Source organism: Pipra filicauda, unplaced genomic scaffold, assembly GCF_003945595.2.
Source record: "Pipra filicauda isolate LSUMZ 115617 unplaced genomic scaffold, ASM394559v2 scaffold119_size3216105_pilon, whole genome shotgun sequence".
NCBI classification, from domain to species: domain Eukaryota; kingdom Metazoa; phylum Chordata; class Aves; order Passeriformes; family Pipridae; genus Pipra; species Pipra filicauda.
Genome location: NW_024103651.1, coordinates 2,341,591 through 2,362,997, shown reverse-complemented (window position 1 = coordinate 2,362,997; position 21,407 = coordinate 2,341,591). Strand labels below are relative to the sequence as shown.

Genomic DNA, 21,407 nt, shown 5'->3' with positions numbered 1-21,407 from the left:
CCAAAAATCCTTTCAACGAGTTTAAAACTGGGTGCTCAGTGGATGCTGATTGGTGGGATATTGACTATCCATGCTGAGAGTTCACTGGCAGCCTTTGGAACTAATTAGAATTAAATATAAAATTATGATCAAGCTGAGAATCCATGATGCCAAGGATAAATAATCAAAACCATTAAACTTCCATTTTAAAAATGACATGGGGTCTGATTTTCAGAGATGGCTACAGCAGCATATTACTGTTACCTAAAATCTTCAAAAACCACACAGCTCATATCTACCAGGAAAATGCTTGTGTCCCTAATTTTCTCCTGAACACAAATGCTATATAAACATCTAATTGTTTTCATTAATAGAACTTAGTCTCTTAGAAAGTTTAGGTTCCTTTGAAATATTACTTCAAACCCTCAGCTGACATGAATTTAATGATATGATGCTACTGATGCTGATGAGGCTCAAAGTTTGCATTTTATTCCAACACGCTGAGCTCCAGGAACCCTGTTATGCAAGAATCAATTTTTATTTAGTGAAAGATTAGCTTCTGCTTCTTCTCATACACAAAAAAGTCTGAAAATGTAAAACAGCACTTAAAGCAAGATGGAAAAAAAAACCGAATTAGTTCTGTGGTTCCGTCACACTTAGAAAATCTGATTTATTTTTTTTTTACACTGAACATTGTCTTTCAAGAAGGGGACAGACTCATCCCTTGATGAGGTTATTGATGCTGAGCTCCCCAACTTACAAAGAGAAACCCACAGGTTGTTCTTACATTAAATACCAAGGAGATCAGCATTATTGTGTCAATAAGGAACACAGAGTGAATCAAACAGTGTCTGCATGCTATAAATACCTTGAAATCAGCAGAAATGTCGTTCCAAAAAAAGGAGACCCACTTTTGCAGAAGTGAAATAAACAATTTTGCATGAATAGCCCAAAGGGAGAGATGGGTTACAAAACCATCTTTTTCTGCTGCTTTCTCTTGGCTTTTCAGCTGGCTGGTGTTTTCTCTCTCTCCTTTTCTCTCTCAGCTCTGACTCAGTCAGGCAACTCACTTATTAAGTAAACAGCCTTCAGAGCAGCTTGTCTGAGGAATACAGTTCCATTAAGTAAAAATATGGAGCGAGAAGCTCTTGAGAAGCAACGATCAGAGATCTAAGAATACAAAAGAACAAATGCACTTTCTGATTTAAATATGTTATTGTTATTAGCATCATTATTCATCTTCCAGTAGCTTCAGAACAAGCGTCTCGCTGCACTAAACTTTCATAGGCATAAACATCTATTCTGTCCTAAATAACTTCCAGTGTAATTGAATGTTAGTAATATAAAACACTTACAAGGAAACGAGGCTGAATCATAGAGCCAACTCACTAAGTGACAGGTGGGTTCCAACCTATTTTTTTAAGCAAAAAAAAAGTTCTTTTTGTTGATATTGGGGTTTTTCACATGCTCTCCTGCAGTGATGGCTGCCAAAAAACTTGTAATTCTCCATTCAGCATTCAACTTAATGATCCTGTTTCCTAAGGGGCTTCAAAGCTTTCTTGCACAAGAAGAGGGAAGGTCTACAGAGCCTCTGACTTTATCTGCAAAGGCCCATGTTAATGTACATGTGAGATGGGAGCAGCACTGAGACTGAAACGCCTTTAAAATGGCAGAGGCCAGGGTTAGATTAGATATTAGGAAGAAATTATTCATGGTGAGGGTGGTGAGGCACTGGAACAGATTACCCAGAGAAGCTGTGGATGCTTGAATACTTCCATCCCTGGAAGTGTTCAAGGCCAGGTTGGACGGGGCTTGGAGCTGTCCCTGCTCATGGCAGGGGGTTGAAACTGGGTGATCCATAAGGTCCCTTCCAATCCAGACCATTCTTTGATTCTTTGGTTCTATGACTGTTCCCCTGCAGCAGCCAAACAAAGCTCTCCCAGCTCTCACTCAGCCCTTGCCTCACATCATCCTTTCTTTCTCATAGCCCAGTGCAGGAATCTATTGTCTTTGCCATTCGAAGTGAACACATTTTTTTTATTGTCCAAGGCCAACAAAGCACTTTGGAAACAGAAAGCATTTCAAAACATGCCTGGAGCATCACTTTAGCAACAAGCAGACGCACAATATCCCTGTGAGGCAGAACAATGCTATTATACTAATTTCACAGATGGATAAACTTGAACGCAGTAAGGTAAGGCCTAGATCCTGTTTGGTGCTGTGCTTTGATATTTTAGGGAATTAAGCAGCAGAGAGCTTTTTCTCCCTTAGCAGGAAAGACAATCTATACAAGAAAATACAATAGGAGTGCAGCTACAAATGCATTTACACTTACAGCATGCCCGCGGAAAAGTGTGGTTAACCAGCTCCTCTTTTCTGCTGAGCTGCACAGGTAACAAAGATGCCAATGAACCTTTTCCCAACAAACCACTCATTCTTTTTTAAACAGCAGTAAAATGAGTCCCATCTGCCTCAAAACCCCTCTTTTTCCGTGTTCTCCAAGCTGGCACAAGTTCAAAGCAGATGTTGCCTCTGCTCCACTCCTTTCGCCCTCACCTCATCAGCAGAGCAGGGCTTGTCCAGAATACCCTTCCTCAAGTGCACAGAGAGCACCCAAACAGCCTCATGGCCATGCTCAGACCTCTACCCAGACCCTCCCCTGAATATTAATACAGATCTTTTTGCATGTCCTCTGGAAGAGGCTGCACTTTGGCAGGGTGATGGATCTTTTTGCATCTGCTGAGCAAGAGCAATTGCTGAGTTTGATCTCACTTTTTCACTTTGCACAACATGAAATTTTTAATTGTCTAGTTGAGAAAGGGTGGCAGCTGACAATTACTTTGTTCAGACTCTCAGAGCTGATAATTCTCTGTTCATGAAACTGGGGCTGTTAATGATTCGTAAGCTGATACTTCCTCACACTTGATTGTGCATAGTAGACTTCATAATTTGAGCTTGTCATTTTTATTTTTCAGAGGGAAAAAAAAAAACATAACGAAACCTTTCCTTTTTCATGGTAGACTTCTCTGTAAGTGTGTAATTACATCCTGATGTTCCCTGTGATTTGTGCCTTGTTCAACCTATTGAAAGCCACTTCTAATGCATTTTCACAAAACATTTTCTTTGTTAGGAAAAAAATTCCATGTGACATACCGTGGGGGTAATGTTTTCTCATATATTATTACTTTACCTACATGCAAGATGCTTCAAAGACTATTCACAGCATAGGGAAATTGTGACCATTCCCGATAATGACTACAAATCATTTCTGCAAGTGACTGACTATGGAAGCTTCTTCATATCCATCTCAGGTCCTCACCACGGAGATGGTAGAAGTCTCTTAGAAGGAACCTTCCACATACAACAGGGCTTTAATAATCAAACCTTCCATATAAATGTAAAGGCTGTTTGCAAAACCATACAGAAGTAAACTATTCCAAATCTTGCATCAGCCAACTGCTGTGGCTTTGGCTACATGAATTAAGTGGCTGAAAGACAAACAATTCTGAGTATCTCAACAGGCTTTGAAGATTTATTTTAACAAACATTATTGCTCATAAAGATTGTTTTCCCTGGTAAGTCAGGCCTAAGTATTGAAAATAGACTGTTGACTTTAGGTATTTCCACTTTTAGATGACTGTGAAGTCCTGTTCTCTGAAAAGCAGGATACCTTCAAGTGCCTTTATTTAGAGAATCCAAATTGATAATAATTTTAAAACAATCTTCTCTTTAGTTATATCATGGGCCACTGTAAGCAGAATCATCTTAAAGACATATTTTTCTAAATAATCCATGATACAGTTACTATTAGAAGAGTAACCTGGCCCCAAATGGCCAGTTTAACATTTTTATTCCATGACTACAGAATGGAGACAAGAGAAGGCTCAGAGTCTGTGTTGGGTTTGCAGCTTGTAGTATCAGGGAACCAAACAGAAAAGGAGATTTCTGATGACAAAGTAAAGAATATCAAAAGCTATGTAGTAAAAAAAAATAAAAAAAATCATATATGAATGTTTCATATTTAGTTATATTTAGGTGTGAATAAAATTATAGTTAGCACCATGACCCAAAATGTCCTCATACAAAAAACACAGAAAATTTGCTGTCTATAAGGAACCAGCCAGGCCTAGAGACAAGGCTGTTTACAATCATTTAATAGCACATGTACCTGACTTCTCATTCCTTTCTGGAATTTAGGCACTTGGTCTGATAGAAAGGGAGAGACTTTTCTTGGTGTCCTTAAAGTTATGCAGCCCAGCTTGTTACCTGCCAAAACTGGGAGTTTCAATTCTCTTAAACTTACAAAATCTCCTATACACATTTTCAATTTCCTAGGGCACTTTTCCAACCACGAGGTTATAAACTTGGGATATGGATGACCAAAGAAAAAACAGTCATGAAGTCAACACATAGTGAGGAGCCTGATTTTTTAACACGGTTGTCAAGAAATCTCTTCTGGGGGAGAGGGAACTGATTTACAACCCTTGAAATAATTTCTGTGTTATAATCAAGGATTGTGTCACGTGGAAGACTTTCATATAGGAGTGAAGTTAAAATATTTTTTGTACTTATGTGCATGGTTTGGGTCAACTATGTAGAGAATAATCACAAAGCATATGTAAATATATGCATTTTTTCCCTGTTGTAGGAACCAAACAGGGAACTTCTAAGGTCTCTCTCAAAATTCCTTGCCAGAAGTCATCCAAACTCTGTGAGAACTTTCCTTCAGGCTTACACAGTCTTTCATATTTATATATTTGCTGAGCCTCTGTGATATTTTTCCATCTTCATGTCCTGAAAAAGAATCATTGAAAGGAAAAAAAATGGTAAGATCATGAGCAGTCTCTCCATGGTGCATAATGTGAAAGTTGTGTGACTATCATTATCATTATCACATCTGTACTAAATGCAGAACTGATGCTCCCTTCTCTGTCAATTTTATGCTCTTAGAAATCAGTCATGCAAATACCAGTCAGATGATTTGATTTAGCAAATCTGATCTTCCTCGCTCTAGAGGTAAGCTGAAGAGTGGCTTAAAAATCATAAGGACTGTCATTCTCATTTCTATCTGAATTCATTGCATTACACAGATGCAGATAAATACTTTGGGACTTTTAATTCTTCCTAAACTCGTCTCAGTTATTAAAGGCACTGCAATATTCCAGAGTAATTTTTAAAAGTTTTACAGCTAAACTACTGTTTGTTCTGACTATTGCACAATAAGGAAACACACAGAATATAGTCCCACTTCAAAAAATTCAGATTTATCACCATTTGGAAGTTAGACATTCACCCCAGTTATCTGGGGTCTCTCAACAACCAAAGGAGAGAGACACATCTCCAGAGCATGATTCATCCCTCCTATCTTAAATACCTATCTCACTCTGGAAGCTGATACAATTCCTCTAAACTCTTAAAAATGGACATCTTATTTCCAATCTGAATCTATCTAGTTTCAGCTTCCAGCTATTGGATCTTGACATGCTAGATTAGTGAGTTATTTACTGCGAAAAATATCTTCTCTCTGTGCATAAAGAGTGCAAATAATCTATTCTTCAAAGAACTAAATAGATGGAGATTCCCAGTTTCCCACTGTATGACACTGTGGTTGCTCTTCAAATAAGTCTTGAGAGATAATATTTCTTATCACCCCAACTGACACAGCTGGAAAAAAATAGACAGGTTTCTGGGCACATAAACTCTTCTTTAGGTCTCACTGAGTTCAAAGCTTCTCAATGGAAAGCAAATTTATTTTTATTTTTCAAAAAAACCATTTAACTTGACAAATTAAAGCTTTGCAAGGGAAGAAGCACTTCTTACATATAATTGGCACTCCAAAGTTTTAATTGTATGAAAAGCACCGCAATAGTGAGCCAATTTGTCTTCTATTACCAGGAGCCTCTTTCCAGTGTGTACTCAGCAAATTCCGTACATAAATGTGATGATTTAAGATCACACTCCTGAAGTTCACAGGAATCAGTGGGATTGTTTCCACTAAATGACTTTCATTTAGGCCTTTTGGTTCAATTGTCTCTACTCACACAGGATGAAAACTTCTCTGGGCACTGAGCAGCAGTCATTAGGAAGCTGTGGTGTGCTTGTAGGAATAAAGTTCACATAAACGGTGAGAGAAAGCACACTGTTAATTTGCATTTTACTTTAAAACTCAAAGTGTATTCTAGAAACCCATGACCCTATTATCAAAGGCTAGAAGAAGATAATGAGATTCTAAATAAGGTTCTGAATAAATGAAGGTTTTCTCTCAATTATGAATGGATACATGCTTACTATTATAGAGGTGTTCTCATGTCAGTTTTCTGAGGTCTTTGTCAAAACTTTCACTTTGTCAGATGAAGGTCAAGGGGACATTTTTATTTTTACAATTACAAGCTCACTGTGAAACAAAAGGTCCCTAATAAAAATCCCTAAGCAAAGAGATTCCGGCAACTAGAGGGGACAACTTTAGAACATTTGACATTTTCAACCTCTTGGAAATATAAAACCATTACTTCATCCTTACTTTTCCATCAGATTTTAAAGAAGTGGATGAAGCTAATACAGATATCCCAGGATATATGAAATTAATGAGCAAAATAAAAAAATAAAGCTGCAGCTGTAGAATTTGCCAACTTTTTGCATTTAATCACAGATACAATATTAATCTAATTTTCTGACCAATTCTTCTCCTTAGTTTTCCTTTTTTCTTTTATTCTTTAGATTTCTCAACTTAATTTTTAAGCAAAAATTATTTTGTAGTGAACTGCACAGAGAAACAACATTTTGATGGTAACAAACTTTTTGATATGAGATTTAGGAAATATTCCAAAGGTTTTCCCCAAGTCTGAGAAATAATAATAAACAAAAAGGAATATGTTATTGTTAAGTTAATTACAGTACATAATACTGTAAGATACAACACTGATATGAAAAACGTTACAAGTCATTCAGGCTATCAGATTACTTATGCTGGACAATGCCCAATATCTGATGCTTCGTAAGATAACAGTGACTTTACCAATAATATTCCTGTCCAAATATCCAGTAAACAAAAAAAATGGATATTAAGCAAGAATATAATTCTGTCCCTAAAGTAAATAAAAGCATAAGACCTCTTTCTTCTTTTACTGTGGCATAAATAATATTGGCATTGCTTCATTATTCCTTGAGTCTACACTGGGTTTTCCCTAGGGCAGCTGAGACATGCTTGATTCTCTTTACATGTCCTGTAACTTGTCAACAAGCTAAAGCAATTAGGACTTTTCCTTCCTGGTGGTCTGTGTGTGTGCCCTGAGTGATTGGTTTTATTTAAAGATGGACCAGCTTTAACATTCTTCCTGGTGACAAGTTCCACAAACCGCAGGTGAGACTCAAATCACAGCCCAGTCACAATTAGTTTGGCATATTTAGTATTTTTTGGAACCAACTCTCGAGCGGAATTCTTGTGTTATTTCACAAATAGTCACAAATGGAAATTGGCTGTTGGATCAAAACAGAAATTCATAAGCTTCTTATGAAGTATCCCTGCTATGAATAAGGGTTGTGCTGAAAAATCCAACTATTCCTATTATACACAGTAGACATCTTTCCACCTGAATGCTCTTATCTTTTTTTTTTATCATATAAGACAAACAAGAAAGATTCTCTGGAGTTAGAAACAAGACTAACCCCTTCAAATCCACCAATTTGAAGAGGGAAAGAACAAGTCATTCATTTTCTATCCATTTTTTATTTAAAACTGTAGCATTTATATCTCTGATGAAATATGCAGTTTTGTTTCATTGGCAGTTACAAAGCCCTTTTGTGCTGTTATCTTATTCTTTATATTCATGTATCTTTCTTTTTGAAAGCTAACAAATGACAGATTTTTAAACTGTCTCAAATCCTTTGGAACTCCTACACTTTCGAGAACTTTAGTCACTTAAAACTGTAAAAATTTGGAACTGTGATAGATATTTTAAGTGTACTTTTGCAACTTGAACTTCTGATTTTCAATAAAAAATCCCACTCTCACATGAAAATGAGTTTGGCTGAATATAGTCTATTGTGGTCAGAAATCTATCTCAGTAGTTTCACAAGGTTTAGGTGAGACTGCTTAAGTATATTTTTAATTTTGAAACCTGAAAACAAAATCAAAACCAAACCTAAGCTTCAGTTATTCACATTAATTCTTGTAATTGAAACTCAGATTGTTAAATAGCCATTTTTAACCATGTATTTTATTTCTTAGCTGAAGAGTACAAACTTGTGGGTCCTCTTTTGTGATGTTTGAATCCTATCTGCCATATATTCAATAGGAATTTTCCTTTTGACAATATTAAGCAGCAAGGGAACAAATAACACAGTGTTTTAGTTTGCAACACTATGTGATCACCATTACTCACACAAAGACAACCCCCTCAGGTTATGTGATATCCAAGAAAAACGTTTAGAAATCCCCAGAGTGTCATATTTTTACAGTGGATATTCGTGCAATTATTCATGTTATGTCACATATATATACTGGCTCCTGTAGAATTTTTGCCACTTGTAGTAATTTCTGTTTGCTGTACCTTATGCCTATGACTGGGACTAGAGGTTGATTTTCTCAGGAATGCTCCAAACAGTAAGAGGTAGTTGTCAATTCACCAAAATGTGTTTTGGCCAGAAGGCAAGATGAACACAGAGAGGTGAAAGAATTTGCCTGTGTGACTCGAATATGTGAGGTATAGAGCCAGGGAGAGAACAGTGGCACCTGTTTTGGAGGTCAGGGCCAGTGTGTCCTCCATTCACATGATCTGTGCTGCTCAAAGGGACAGAAGAGAGAAAAGGTATCTCTTAAAAGCTGGTTGGGTTAACTATACAGCTTTGAGGACACCAATAAATAACGAATATAATGAACATAGATGGAGGAAAAGAAGATATAGAAGTAAAAAGGAAGTGCCCAGTGAGAAACATCGACCACATCAATCATAGGATCATTCAGGTTACAAAAGACCTCCAAAACCATTGAGTCCAACCATTGACCCAACACTGCCAGAAGTAAAGTTCAGGCAAAACTGACTCAGACATACTTAACAACTGCCAATAAATCTCATATCCTCAAAACCAATAAAACAATGAACCAATCTCATCTCACCATTGGAAAAAATGCATCTGAAAAGCAAATTATCATTATTTTCCAGTGGGATGCTGATACAATATTCTGCAATATTAATTTCTAACAAATTAGATTTTTTAAAATTTATATGTTCAAGAAAAGCTTTTTGTATTTTTCTGAACTGAATTATTTACTGACTGTAGAACTTCTGTTTTTTCATTTGGAAAATATCTTCTTTAAATATTTAGAAAAAATATCTATAAACAGCATGCAGTTTTAATTACAATTTATACGCTTGCATTTTAATTGCCTTTTAAACTAATTTAGCTTGTTCTTAAAGTTAATTAAACTCATTGGGGGGAAAATGTTCCTTAATTCAGTTGTGAAAATGGAGCAGATGTGGAGATGTATTTGTGATTGTGTCTATCAGTCTGAACTTATAAGAATCCTTTTAATCTTAAATTCTTTAATAGGCCTTAAAACAAAGTGTTTCCCACATGAGCAAGGTGCCCTGTGCATTTCCTGTGTGCTTTCAACATTAAAATCATAATGCACATAAAATCAATGTGCATAGTACATTATTTTTTAATTCGTCCCTTCTAAAATTCATAAAAGCTGAATACAGAGGAGGATGTGCTGCTGACTATATTGTTAGAACTTCAGGCTTTGGGGACTCTTCACTGTACGTTTACAAGCATTTTAGTAACTCAAATTCAAAATCAGGACTTAATTTGAACAATTCTGACTTTCGCAGTGAGCTTCTGGGAGGCCAGGGAGCATTTTAACAGTGAATAGAGGGAGTGCACATTCTCAGGAGAGGAAAACATTAAAAATACATATCAACTGAATTAGAGGTCACTGTGGCACTGCAATTCAATTCTTGACATAGCTTTGAAGCGGCCAAACTGATATTAGCAGGAGTTCTGCTGCTGGAGAACTCATTGTGGGCTGCCTGCTATGCCTACAGAGTCCTGAGCTCTGAGCAGTTAGTCTGTGCTGAACTAAATGTTAAGCTACTTGTTTACAGCTGGTTCAGGCACCTCTGCTCCAGGCATAATTACAGTTGTCCAGTGTGAAAATGAAATTGTTTGTTTAGAAAATTATATGGGAAAAATTTAATTCCCAAATATCGATTTCCGAAGGAAAATTCCTTCCAGCCAAACAGCCTTACCAGGTGACAAGTTTTGGTTCCTACTCTGATAGTAGGCTGTGTATAGTGGTAACCACCAAAAAACAAACTCATAACACATTTTCCCTAAAGTGACCTGGCCATATTCCTTTCCTGCAAGAATTTATCTGTTAATCAAACTAAACTATATCCTTACTTTGTGAACCTGTTGTAAAAATGGTCCAGTTAAGATTTCTGGTTGCAGTGATAGTATCTGATATGCATTAAATAACCAGAGTATTGCATACAATTGATCTTCTGATAGATAGAGAACATTAAAACCATAAAAGGAATCCAAACCTTCAAAAGGACCATTAAAATGATCAGAAGTGACTACCCCACAAGGCTCATTAGCGTAGATCTTGAATGGTGTTTAACCAACATGGCAAACAAAGAAGGATTTATTGTGAGGGGTGAGAGAGAACTATAACCAGCATTTCAGTCGCTTCAGAACAGCGCTAGACACCTAGAAATTCAGAATGAAAAAAAAAAAAAAGAAGAGAAAGAAAACCAACCCTTTCATCCTCACTGTATCCAGCATCCGTGGGTCATTGCTTCTGAGGTCACTGACATAGTCTTACAAGTTTTATAAAGAAAGCCTCAGTTAGCCTATGGTTCTGTTATTGCAGCAGAAACAAGCTCACTGCTGGTTTGTTAACTTGTTTTGATTCTGCTCTACTCTTGTTTCATTGACGTACACAAGGCTGACATCCAGAGACACTCTTCTTGGGCAGTCATGTGTATCAGGCCCGGTACGCTCGCTGTCAGCTTGATAGGACTACTAAATGACTGTGCACTGATCCACAAGCAACTATTCCTCACACTGTGCAACTTGTTGGAGCTTTTATGCATACTATATAGTGTGTGACAGCTACTTTTGTGCATGTGTAGCTGCTCATTATATACGCATTTAAATTCCTTTGCAGTAGTGCCTGCATGTATTTCACTTACAGATAAACTTTGTTTTTTTCTCCTTTTGTCATGTGTCTTTATTTTTCATGCTCTTTGGATTTGAAAGGATTTTTTTTTTTTTACAAGCTCTTTCTTTACTGACCATCCGTGTTTGTGAAAACTATTTCATTAACTGGTGCAGCACATAAACCTCACAGAATTAATCCATTCTTTCACACCCAAAAGCAAATTGAAGTCACCTCAATGCTTCCGTAAAACTGAGCTTGTACTTTTTAGATTACTGAGCACAGAGATGTGTGCATGCCCTGTTGGAGGAGCTGTACATTTCCACAGGTAACATTCTTTTTTGCCTTGTTGTTGGCTCATTAGTCTTTCTTCTCCAGTGCCGCAGCTCAAATCCATAGGGAAAACCTCGATGGTGTGTAGCTCTCTCTGAGGCAGCTGAACACAAGTGGGAGATTGATATGGGATTCACCAAACCTAAAAGGAAGCAGGGACCACATATTTCCTTACCTTACAAGGTGCTGTCAGCTGTCATGGATCACCTCAGTCACATTATGCACATGGGTAAGGAATCACAGTTCCAGATTCTGACCTGTGGTAGAGCTTTCTCTAAGTGTTTAGCTGCATTATGAATATTTTCCACTGGATTAGCACACTTGGTTTCATGCTGGCTCCTAGAATATAAACCAAAGGCTGTGTGCAGGACTGTGAAAGCCTATAGCCTGATGTCAGAACATGGATTTGTCTTGTGTTATGTCTATTTAGCAACTGTGGTCTCCATGAGTTACTGATAAAACCTTTTCATATATCATCATCAAAACCATGGGTGTTACACAATTGCCAGCCATATCCTACTAAGAGTTTGACATCACATTTGATTATCTAGGATCCTTCTACAGCCAATAGGCACTTTAAAAAGCTATTAACCTAATCTAATTTTGGGGCTGTCCTGTGCAGGACCAGGAGCTGGACTTCGATGATCTTTGTGCGTCCCTTCCAAGTCAGGATATCCTACGTTTCTATGATTCTAATTTAAGCAACTTTTGGAGGACAGGAAAATACTTTTTTGTACCTCTAGAGGGATTTTCTCAGGTTCATTTATGTTTCATAGGAAACTTAACTCAGAATTCTGGTTTAAATACTTGCTGTTCACATTTTAATCCAGTTTTCAAGATTTCTCTATCCTTTCTAGATTTGTAGCTCCACCGGTCCATTTTAGATCAACACAATAAAGTAATTTCCTCAGGTCTCTAAACAGTGTAAATGGTCTGGAACACATTAGTCCAAGGTGCCTCCATTTTGTCATCATTACAGACTTCTTTTGAATCTTCTGAGATTCCATGCTGCTGGCATCCACATTTACCCTTGGAAAAAAAGACTGTCTTAACCTTGCTAATACGCAAGTCCCAGAGCACGAGCTGTCATGACTATGCAAGCAGTGAAATAACCACAAGGTCTCTGTAGAGTTTTAGATTATTCCCTGTTTGCACATAGGTTAACTGTGATATGAAAGAAGAAGAAAAAATTATGCTGTACTGATTCCTAAAAAAGAGCTGGTAAGAGTCAGCACGTAATGTCACTCATTATTAAAAGGCAAGTAATATAATTTCCTTCTGTCACCCTTTAGTGACTTCAGTGACGTTTTCGTTTTCCTTTCTTTTCATCTGCTGGTCACAGAAGTTATGAGTCAAGTCAGCAGTTCATGAAGTGCGATGGTTAGACCATTGCAAAGGCCAAACTTAAAGGGAAGTTTTAATCTCGTCTAACTTCAGACACTTATATCCATCTGAGCTGTGTATTTATTCTCATTTCTAACAAGTGAGGAGAAACTGCTGTTTTCAGGAAGTTTATTTTAATCCTAAAACATGTGTTGTAATAAGCCACATAAACATGTTCAAAAAATGTGGATTTGTATGGAAATATTAAATGAAGTCTGGACATCTAGTTTAGCTGCAGGTATAAGATATCTAAATTAGGTAAGATTAATTCACCTTAAATAACTTAGAAACAAAACAGAAGCAGTACAAATTAAGTCTTGTAAATCATTCAGAGAATAAACAGAAGGATTTGCTACATATCATCTCTATTTGAATGGAGATAACCTAACGTCACTGGAACAGAAAATACCTGAACTAGCATTTTCAACGAGCTCATATTGCATAATGTATCCCGAGTCACATAGGAAATATACTGGATCATTAGAACATTTTTTGCAGAGAGAGTAATCAGACATTGGAATTGGCTGTCCACTGAGGTGGTGGATTCACTGTCCCTGGAGGTTTTTAAGATGCTTAGGAGCATTTTGAAAGTATCCATCATAGATCATGGATCATGGACGCCAAGAATGGTTGCTCTCAATCTCGCGGTGCTCTGTCATTAAGCATTCTTGGACATGTATAGTTCCTGAAACTGCTATTCATTCTGTCTTTTCTGTATGGATAACAGGTAATCTTGGTTAGTAACAATTTTCCAGTAGATCAATAATGCAAGAGTCATATCTCAGACTCCAAACCTACTGGGTTTTATTAGTTTTAAAAGGGGCAAGTCACTCACTTGTATTTTAGCCACAGTGGACTTCAATCTTTGTCAGAACATGTTCCAAAGTCCATACAGAGGATTTCCATATAGAATACTGCTAGAACATTTTGTTTTATGCTGGAAATTAGCTGCAGTGTATCAGTTACCATCCCAAATTAACCCGATTAGCAGGGAAAATTATCTTGATCCAGTTGGGGAGATTGTGTAAGGGCAAGAGAATAAAAAGTTTGGTTAATAACAAAGATGAAATAAACTCATTTTCACCTAACACAAACTTAGTTTTACTTTGGAACAGACTGTTCATTTTAAGAAGTTGGTTCCAGTGTTCCCATGCTGAATCAGATCACTTGTGATTTCTACTAAATCCAGACAAAAGCAATTTTTTACAGTTTATCATCGCAATATTGATTCTGTCATATTTTCTATGGTAGAAGATTGATGTGGATGTTGAAAACTGCTAAAGGGAGTTCAAGATTATGTTATATTCCAGGGAGTGGTTTATAATATAGAGTGAAAAATAACATTTTGTATTGCAGTAAATTTAAAAACTTACCTTGTATTATGAAGAGGGAAGTGATCCATATAAACGTGTATTTATAGAGAAAGAGTTCTTTTGATTAATTTAAAACATGATAAATTACATAACATGGCACAGACAATCGGGGAGAAATACTAAAAAGAAGTTGAATTAAATGAATTTGAAAATAATAGCATTAAAATGATGAGCAGATGAGGATATTATAGCAGTTCATACACTGTCTACTGCTAAATACAGATGAATATCAAAAATTCTATAGAAACCTTGACTCCAATCAACACAATTTTCCATTCAGAGATATAAAATTACTTAAAAGACTTAAATATTGTTTTCAACCATTATTCATCTTTCATCTTTTCCTGCAATAATTGTAGCTATAAATGTCACCACTTTAAAAAATTCTTACAGGGCCTGTTGCACACACACTTCTAATATTGTCTTTTTAATTATCATATTCTGTAGGCATTGAATAAATACATATATCATTAAGATGCAGCTACTTTAATATTTCTACTGTATTAAGATAAGAGTATCCTGTATCTTGTTTAACTTCCTACAATTTATCACAGTCTTGCTAAAATTGTTTTAAAAAGCAACCCTCCAAAGGAAAACAAATAAAAATAGCTCAAAGTTAATACTGGAGAGAGCATAGGAAACGAACTCTTCACTGATTTAAATTTTTGGTTAGATAACAGCTATTGCACAACTTTGGTGTATGAAAATGTTTATTTCCATGGAAATATAAGTCAGGAAAAAAATTCTTTATCTGGTGCAATTGGAAAAGAAAATTTCTAACAGTGTTTAGAAATTTTCTCATTAGCTCCACAGCTATGAAGATGGCTTCCACCACTGAAATTGGCTTCCCAGTCTATGGGTTTTGTCTTTCCCTAAACCCTTTTTGTTTGCTTTGTGGGTAATATTCAAGGTGATCCTTTTTTCTTATAAGCATTCTTATCCTGAAAGTATATATTGCAAATACTTAGCCCCATATACATCCTGTGTATTTTTCAGCACTTTAAGGCCCAAAGAGTGCAATCATATTTATGGTTGATGAAGAAAGATAACCTCATTAGGAGGGATGCGTGAGCAGCCCACAGGAACAACCTTACCTGACTACACTCCTAAACTGAGCATTTTAGTTCTATTTGAAATCAGATGAGAAAAAAATTGGCCTTAGTGTGCTAAATACAATAAGGAATGTTCTCAGGAAGTTAGGGTGTGAAGCTCAACATAAACATCTCCCATTCTTCTGCTGGCCAACCTGATCTCCTTCTGATTTAGAAAATCATAGAATATACTGAGTTGGAAGGGACAAACACAGATCCTCAAAGTCTGACTCCTGACTCCCCAAGAATCACACTATATGTGTTGTCCAAATGCTTCTGGAACTCTGGAAGGATTGCTATTGGGACCACTTCCCTGTGTTCCAGCATCCAACCATTCTCTGGGTGAAGAGCCTTTTCCTAATATCCAAACTAATTCGCTCCTGACACAGCTTCATGCTATTACACATTTCCATGCCATTAATGCATTCATGCAAATGAGGATTTCTATCTTAAAGCTCTTTCAAGTTTATTTAATTATATTTAAAAATTATATTTAAAATTATATTAAAAAATATATTAAAAAATTAAAGCCACGCGTGAGAAAGAAGTTATTTTAACCTTAAAACATGGTAGAACCTTAGCTAAGAATTTCTTAGTTTTAAACAGGAATGCACAGTACATTAAAGGCATAAAATTTTCTTTCAGAAAATTTACCAGGATTATATCAATGCAATGAATGATGAACACAAAACATTGTTTGAAAGGTCCCAGTCATCATCTGGCTCCAAGATCAAATCTCTCTTGCTAGAAAAATAATGAATTAGAACAGTTTCTTGTCCACAAACCCTCTCAGAAGACCGAGTACATGTGGTGCCTTTAAACTGCACAATGCTGATGGAATGACAGATCTTGAAAGCCCATCTGCCCCAGTATTTCAGCTCCTGACAATTTTGTTTTGTGGGGGTCTATTCATAAATTTTTATTTGCTGACACTTTTCATCATAAATGTTTAAAAGTAAAAGTGCATATCATTTTCCCTTAAAAAAAGCCTGATCGAAATCTAACTGAAGTCAACGGGAGCTTTTCTTCCTCTGACATCAATAGGCTTTGGATCAGATCCATACAATGCAATTTAGTACAGCAGTTAAACATGTGCTAAAGTTCCATGGACTACAGAGGGGCTTTAGTCATATTTTCGACAAGCGCCCTCAATATCGAGCTGTCGTGGGAAGAGAGCATTTGTTTGGTGGTTTTGGGAAGGAAGGATGAAGGCAAGAAGTAGAGGATAATTGAAGTTGATTCAGGATCATAAAAATTTAAAGTACAAACTAGTAAGTTTCTTACAGTGTTCCCTAAAACTGAGAGGATCACCGACATAATTTGGCCAATAAGAAAGTTTCTAAACTGGAGAAACATTTTTGCTAAAGACCTGTTTCTCTTAAAAAAGTAGTGTTCTGGAAGTGATATTTTCTTCTGTGCCCACCTAACATGTCCAGGTTCTTATGGTGTAGAATACGAACTGTCAGCCTCAGTAAATGTCTGGAACAGGGCCTGACAGAGTAAACATGTACTAGAACACTAGAATTGGATGTTTCTATGTACAACACAACCCTTCACGTCCAAGTAGACATGTGGGACTGAAAATACACAAAATTCCTATAAGTGCATTAAAAATCATCTAAGTAGATCGTAAAGGTATCATCCTTAAAATCTCTTTTGTGATGATCTGAGAGCTGTCAGAAGTTTTTTGCAGCCAGCAGTTTCCTGGTCATGTAAGCAACTCTTTAGAGCAAAATCAGGAAATGTGCATGAATAATAATTATACAGTAGGTGTCAGGGCCCAAACTGAGGATCCCCAAGAGTCACAGTTGCAACATCAGGCAGAGTGGGAACTGGGTACAGTCAGTCCCTGGACAGAGTTGAATATCCCTTCTGATTATCCAACATATCGACGTAGGTGCTCAAATGGCCTTCTCAGTAGAAAACATTGATGCTGAACTCTGTGTTTCTACTACATCATTTAACTTGTGCTGAAGAGAATTTTCAACCTTCCCTGGCACGTGTGCATATTGCAGATCTACCTTCTCATCTTCTATGATATTCCACTGGTCACTTTGTTTATTCACTTCAGGAATTCAAGTTCTTTGGGCTTTGGACCTTGCTCTTTCACTGCATGGGTTTATAATGTTGAGTGATATATTTGTAGTGTATGTGCAAAAGGAAATTGCTGCTGTTTAGAGATCATAAACAACTGCATAAGACAGTTATGCGGAAAAGTAAAATGTTGAAATACACAGCAAAGAGTGGTTGTTTTGAAGTATCTAATAAACTGGTGTTTATGAAAGGTAAAACTCAAGAAATTTAATTCTGCCTCTTTCTCTTAGTATTTTAATTAAAAAAATCTCAATCTGTACCTGGAAATCCCAAGCAAGAAAAAAAAATCAGCTTTTCTACAGAAAACTTTAAAGTAGACTGGGAAAAAAAAGTACTAACCTTTTATGAACTCTTTAAAAAAGGAAAGATTAAAAAATATGTGATCAATAACAAAACAGATCTTCTGTGAGTCTTGCATCTCTTCTGCCTTTAAGACAAAGGCACATTAATGAGCCCACAAGCATGAACAAAAATACTATGGGTTATATTTCCCTTCCATTTATACTATGAAAAATTAAAGCAGGGTATCTGACTTTGAGTTAGTTCCTTCTATGCAAAACCTGAAAATGGAACTTTAAAAATTGCTTTTATCTCCAGTACAGTCCCTACTTTTTATTTTTGGCGGGGTTTTTTGTAGGTTGTTTTTTTGGTTGGTTGGTTGGTTGGTTTGTTGGTGTTTTGTTTTTTTTTTCCCCAAAATCATCAGATCTTAAATCCAATGCAAAGAGACAATCCAGACACAGTAAGAAAAGACTACTCTCCGGAAAGATTGAGTCACTGGAAATTGGAAACCTAATTCCTACTGAAGGGGAAAAAAAGGCTTTTGACAGCTTATTAGTTCCAAGAAAAGGTATCAAGGGTCACCAACTCTTCCTGTTCTGCTAAAATATTTATGAGATAGTTCTGGAGAGATGTGCTTATATGATAACTTTTTTGGATTATTCCTGAAGGCACCTATGGCAAAGGACCTTTTTTGCCCTGTCGTTGTTTAACCCCAGCTGACAGTTCAGCCCCACAAGATGCTCACTCGAGTTCCTGCTGGTGAGTTTGGAGACAGAATTGGAAGGGTGAAAGTGAGAAAACTCGTGAGTTGAGATATGGACAGTTTCATGGGTAAGGCAAAGTCTCACTCAAGCAAAGCAAAACGAGGAATTCATTCCCCACTTCCCATGGGCAGACACGTTTTCATCCATGCCCAGGAGAGCAGGGCTCCATCAAATGTAACCATGAGCTGGGGAGGCAAATGCCATCACTCCAAATACCCTCCCTGCCCTTCTTCTCCCAGATTTACATGCCAATCATGATGTCATCTGATCTGGGATATCTCTTGGGTGAGTTGGAATTGGTTGTCCTGGCTGTGTCCCCTCCCAACTCCTGATGTACCTCAACCACTTCATTGGTGGGGTGGGGTGAGGAGCAGAACAGGCCTTGACTCTGTGTAAGCTCTGATCAGCAATAACAAAAACATCCCTGTGTTATCAACACCATTTTCAGCACAAATCCTAAACACAGCCCCACACAAGCTACTGTGGAGAAAATTAACTCCACATCAGTCAAAACCAGCACAGCCTCTACCTACCCCTAGATCTAATGAACCACTGGGAATGTCACTTTGCCTTCCAGTGTCCTCAATCTCCAGTGGTCCAAATACAGAGTGGGATGTTTGGGATTTTTCACCAGCTTTATCACGAAGTTTGGAAATGCTGTGCTCTCTCCCAGGCCTTTCCAAACAGAATCTTTGTTATCCATGCAGCCTGAAATTAAAAGAAGGAATAATTCTTTCAGATCATGATGAAGGCTGTTGATGGAAAGAAAAATACGAGAATAAACCATTCATACAGAGGGCTATGTGGCATCCTGACACAGCCTTCTACTTCAAAAGTAATAAATATTCATTAACCATTAGTAAAATGCCTTCACAATCTAGTAGGCTTTTTTTTTCTTCTTGCAAAGCTACAGTAAAAGGAGTCAGAATGTAATTTAGCTTATTAATATTCTTTATTTGTATTACAGTTGTAATCAAGGCCCAATAATCACCCCCACTCTCACTGTGCTCTGACAAATGACCTTTATTTGGCTGCCACTGCAATATATATCTGTAGCTGAGAGCAGCAGATGACCTAGTACAAGCTTTAGAATAAGTATATATGGGAGCTGCTGCAAACTCATCTTTTCTGTGGTAGCAGAGCTCAGCACTGATGATAAGAATGGAGGACAACAATTTCATGTTTATGAAACTACCTTAGGTCCCCTGTCGCCTCCTTTTTCTTTTTATAAGAACCACATTTTTGCAGAAGATTATCCCTAAATGCAAGTCTGTCTATCCTGAAAGCAGAGGAGGTCGGATTCATGGATATTCACTTTGCCTGAAGAGGTTTTCACCTCAAGTTACTGTAAATTATGCCAAGCAGTGACTTAACCTGTGTTCCTCAGAGCTTAGACCACTGCCTGAAACATTTGGTTATTGTCTTTTTTCTTCCTTCAGTTCTGCTCTTCCTTTTCTTATTTCTTCTCTCCCACATCCTACCAAACAACAAAAAATTCTATGGAGATTAATTAAGTGATTTCTGTGCCTTTTCTAATTGTTGTTACTGCTGAGAAACTTAGCAGATGTCTGAGGAAGTACATGGGCTGGTGGCTAAGGCAGAAAAACAGGTTTCAAAGGACTCAATTCTGTTTCTGGATACCTGGAAATCTCCTAAGTGTCACTGCTCATTAATTGTTCTCTGTCCTTTTCCACTCTCTGTTAAATGAGAACGGGGGGACTTCTTTCTTTATTAATTTATGATGAGATTTGTTATCTTTTCAGTTGTGGACACTGTTTATTATCTCTCTTAGAATTAGATAGACAAGTTAAAGTCCCCAGTGAAGGAAACTAAGTGGTTGGGGAAGATCATAAGCTTCATCATGTGAATGTGCTTATTTAATCTGAGGGAATCTCCTATAATAAAATGTGTATTAGATTATCCATGATGCTCACCACTGAATAATTCTGATCTTGCTGATGTGTAAGGTAAAACTGGATTAAGGCTAATGCCAGGTAGGTAGGAAAGTTCAACATGAGTGGAACGTGGTAAAACTGATTCCAGGAAACAAACCAAAAAAAAAAGGTCTGTTCAGCTCCCCTGATATGGAGGTTTGATGCCATTTAACACACCCTGAGGTCATTCAATTTAGTCTCCAGCTGCCACCTCCTAAGTACCCTGTGCAGTTCAGCTCTCCTAAAACTAGACACACAAAGGTAGGCCAGCTGAATATTTAATTTTCTAGGCTGTCATATTGGCTTGACCTGCTCCAAAGGTGATGCAAGTGTACACACCTCATCGACGTTTAGAGAGCAACATGTAGATACTTGCATTTACACTTCTTAGCCTGGTGATGGATTTCACCCCAAATGTTTGAATTGATGTATTTTAAATAATCAGGGCTTAAAAGTGGTTCCTGCCAAAGAGAGAAAGTTTGATTCTGCTCCAACATTTCCTGTCCCTCGCAGTGACCTGAACCAAACTCAGTTTATAATGGCATCTGAAGCCAGGTGAGTTTCCAATAGCTCTAGGCTTGCAAATGTCATGCTGCTCTGCTAATTGCTTAAGCAGCTGTACTTTTATATCTTCTATCATTTCTGAAAAGGTAATCTATTTGAGCTTGGATTTTTAAACAAAGAAGCTAAGAAAACAATAAACTCCATTTTCAGAGAGGAGTAGACAGGTGTAGGAACAATAGACAGTAGCAAATACGTAAACAAAACTCCCACCATATTGGGAGGATAAAGAGAAACAAAAATGACTGATCCAAGGTTATGATTAACCATTGAATTATTCGTTGTTGCTCTTGTTATGTCAGAAATTATGCGAAGGTTAAGGAATAGTAGAAGAAATAAAAAGTAGGATAGAAATAATATAGAAAATTTGGTGGAGGAAACTGATTAAACCTTGCGTTGGTAAGTATTAGTTATTGTTCACGGTATGAGCCCTCAAATTTCAGAGCATAAGA

At 37.1% G+C, this 21,407-nt stretch overlaps 1 long non-coding RNA gene across 1 annotated transcript; it reads right to left on the bottom strand.

The window, feature by feature from the left end:
* Positions 1-3,489: 3,489 nt before the first annotated feature.
* Positions 3,490-20,977, bottom strand: LOC120324277. Its single transcript, XR_005565443.1, has 2 exons — positions 18,994-20,977; positions 3,490-4,773 (listed from the first exon to the last, which is right to left on the bottom strand). It is a non-coding gene; the product is annotated as an uncharacterized LOC120324277 (long non-coding RNA).
* Between the last annotated feature and the right edge of the window lie 430 nt (positions 20,978-21,407).